At 39.6% G+C, this 3,623-nt stretch overlaps 1 long non-coding RNA gene across 11 annotated transcripts; it reads right to left on the bottom strand.

Annotated features, from left to right (window-relative positions):
- Positions 1-308: 308 nt before the first annotated feature.
- Positions 309-3,092, bottom strand: LOC136471780 (uncharacterized). Of its 11 annotated transcripts, none has more exons than XR_010762115.1 (8): positions 3,021-3,092; positions 2,690-2,874; positions 2,093-2,166; positions 1,785-1,941; positions 1,436-1,571; positions 938-1,042; positions 589-834; positions 309-505 (listed from the first exon to the last, which is right to left on the bottom strand). It is a non-coding gene; the product is annotated as an uncharacterized lncRNA (long non-coding RNA). The 11 variants fall into 11 exon arrangements; XR_010762112.1 differs by having other exon boundaries at positions 2,489-2,804; positions 3,021-3,091; XR_010762113.1 differs by adding an exon at positions 2,489-2,535 and having other exon boundaries at positions 1,785-2,166; positions 2,690-2,804; positions 3,021-3,091.
- Between the last annotated feature and the right edge of the window lie 531 nt (positions 3,093-3,623).

The raw sequence follows: 3,623 nt of genomic DNA, 5'->3' as shown, positions 1-3,623 counted from the left end.
AACACATTTACTTATCTAGTAGAACATTTATGTACTGTTACAATAATTCTCTGTTGTAACACTTTTTTTATGTTCTAGTAACACCTCCAAATTATGGTGAGTGCATAGTGTTAGTGTCGAACAAAGCAACACATGGTTCGTGACACCTATTTTACCTATTGTAACACATTTAAATTTTGAAATAAATGTATATTTTTTTGTTACACGTGGTATAAACATTATAGAATCACACAAACATGATACATTGCAGAATCACACAAACCATAAGTTTCAATTATCATAGCAAGATCCACAAATCGTATGAAGGTTTCAAACATAGTACTTGTTTAGATCAAGCAATAATATATGTACATAACGATATGGCTCTAGAGTGGAAAAACACATAATATTGATGTCCATACTACTAGAACAAAAAAATGAAATATATAGTATTCTTTAATTCCATTGCTCCTTCATCCATTCTTGTACACGTCAATATGGGAATTCAACCATTAATCATTTCAACCTGCAAAGAGAGAGTAGGTTGTAACATTACGTATTATTCTATCTATGTTCGCTAACATAAAGTTAAAACTAGTGAGAACATACAAATTTCGAAGGCCAAGAAATTGGTACTCCTTTAGAAAGGACATCGCCAATGTTATTGAATGATAGCATGGGCCTCACTTATAGCTCATCTTTTGTAATAGGATGAATGATACACACTTTGTAGAATTGATTTCATATCTTAACTCCACCGGCATGTGCTTTTGGATTAGCGCTCAAAAGAGATGCATCGGCCACAATAGCCTTAGTGGGATATTATGCAGTAATGAATATCATTGTGGACCCAACCTACATTTATTTGACATAATCTCTTTAAAAAAGTTTGATAGTAATTTTAAGTTTCTTGAAAGTGCAGTCAACACAAATGAGAATGATCTAACTACATACGTACCTGATGTGTTCTGGTTCTCATCATCATGCTGCTCAACCTCATTGGCATGTAGTTCTTCAACATGCATTACATTCAAATGTTTATATTTCTTTGCACCTCCTTTTGCTGCAAAACAAGTGTTAGCAATCATGTGTTTATTGTAAACTAGTGGAAATGCACGTGCGACACGCATGTGTCTATGGTTATGACAGGCAACGTCGTATTGTTGCAAGAAAAATTGAGATTGTAAGCTGTATCGCAATATTTAGAACCCAAATATAAGTGTGATGGGAAATCAAGCATAATTACATGGCAGAAATATACACAAGTCACCAAATCAAGCACCCTCATCTAAATGTAGTGGCAGTTCTTGCTAGCTATTTTTTCTGGTGTCTTGATGTTGTAGTTCATGATGTGCTAATTGCAGCTCTATATATGACACACGCGTGTATACATATAACTCCCCCTTATTAGGTTCATCTCCAGACATGTGGTAAAGACCGTTAGAAATTTCCTGACCTTTTCTCGGACTCAGCCTCCTATTTCCCAATCAGAAGATCATCGTCTACTCGACAACACCTTGGGATGTTCTTGCTCAATTGTTGATGAGCGTAGACACCAATGCTGGTCCATCAGAACGAAAGTCCATCTGTTCCTAAAGTTCATTTGAATATTTGAGGCCCATGAAATTTCCATATAGTATTAACGAAGATAACAACAAATCCACAAGTTTCTGAGGCTGCCTGCATTATTTTAATCCATGAAATAGTTTTTCAAATTCTATGGAAATAAATCCTTGAATATGTAGACCTGCAGTAGAAGTGCTATAGCAAAGAGAAACATATGCAGATTGCCTATACCATCTTACCTCCTATCCTACAGAAACCATATGAATTTCGCTGTCAGTTTCACCAATCAGCTGGCTATGGTCAATCATGAAAAGATCAGGGAGTGGTAAGAAAAGGCTCTGATCAGCTATTGTCCATTGTGAATCCATGCTGCTCCATTGTTTCAGAGTTTGCAAACTAAAACAGTTAAACATCTAAAACATTTAGTATTGTGCACACTTCAAAAGGAAAATATCATGAATGTTTACTGTTATCCTCACTTGGAAAATGCCAATGATTTGCATTGTGTACAGCAAAACATAGAGTGGACAGGAATATTGCAATATACCTGTGTAAAGCATATTGGATTATCACCACTGTCGCTCTTGGCAGCATGAAGATTGCTGCATAAGAGAACAATACCTGCCAAAATTCTTAACAATTAGCTAAGTAAATAGAATGTAAGTAAACAGAATGTAACCTATGCTGTTAGTAGGGGATATTAGAATTGGTAATAAGTCTTTTGTGCACAACCAGAAATAAATAGAAAAAGATGTATGCCAGTATAATTTAAGGAATTAAGGATAATAATGGGGGCAACGGATAAACAAATCGAAATCGATGAGAGCATTTCTGAAATATTCATAAGGAATTGCCAATCTTCCATACAGAGTGAATTGATGATGTGACCTTGCATACAGGTATAAACTAATTTAGGTAGAAGCTGTATCTAATAAACACTAACACTGACGTTCTTCTAGTTAGGCAATCAGCAACTGTAAGACGAAGCCCCTGTTCTGCCAAAACGATTCTTGTCAGAATAATTAAGTATGCAAAGGGTAACTGAATATAGCATTTTTCATCTAAATTTATCAGTTAAGCTGTCAGTTAAATGATCAAAGTCTCGAGACTGGAGTAGCGTATAGAAGGAACGGTTTCAACTTGCCAAAATTCATATGGAGACTCGTCTCCTTCCTATAGCCGCACCGACGAGCAGCGGAGGTAGCAGTGGCACAGGTGGGGTCAACTCTCAATGTTCAAATTAGAGGAGTCGACGAGACCTAGAGATGGAACAACACCAGACGCCCAGTTACAACAATCATGCATCAAGACTTTTCCACGGTCACTGGTCTGGACGGGCAACAGCGAAGATTAAGATGAGCGGACGGATCGATGGTGAATGGCGCCAGATAGGAATATACATAGTTGATGATATCAGAATTTAACAGATCGAGATCTTAGTACTTGATTACCTAGAGTCTCAATGAAGAACGTACCATTAGGAAGCAACGGCGACGCCGACGACTGGCCCTGGCCGTATCTCAACAGCGTGTGGGGAAGGAACTCCGCCCCCCCCCCCCCCCCCCCCCCCCCCCACATCTGGTTTGTGCGGTAGATGGGTCCTTTGGGATCTGTTTGTGTAGGCAACTCCATCTGGTTTGTGCGGTAGATGGGTCCTTTGGGAGGGAAAATCCAATTCGGGATGGAGACTGAGAGCCTCTTTGGCAGGGCTCCACACAGGCTTCAGCTCCGGCTCTTGCAGAAGCTGTGTCAAACGCCTGTTTTAGAAAGGGTTCTGCATGGGGAGCCGATCAAGAGCCGGAGCTATTTTTTTGCCTGCGTGGGAGAAGCCTAAAAAACGAGTTTCACGCGGCTCCTTGCTGTGGGTTCACGTCGTCTAGTGCGAAGGAGCCGTTTTGCCAAACGTTTTCTAGAACGGCTTCAGCTCCTCCAGAGGAGCTGCTCCTTCAGAGGAGTCAGAGCCGGAACCATTTTCAGAGGAGCCAGAGCCCTGCCAAACAGACCCTAATTCTGGTGCATCCAAAAAGATATTCCAACCTTTGTTTTGTGCGGGAGTTATGGTTTTTGAGTCCTAATAT

Source organism: Miscanthus floridulus, chromosome 8, assembly GCF_019320115.1.
Source record: "Miscanthus floridulus cultivar M001 chromosome 8, ASM1932011v1, whole genome shotgun sequence".
Classification (NCBI taxonomy): domain Eukaryota; kingdom Viridiplantae; phylum Streptophyta; class Magnoliopsida; order Poales; family Poaceae; genus Miscanthus; species Miscanthus floridulus.
This window is presented reverse-complemented; position numbering and strand designations above follow the sequence as displayed.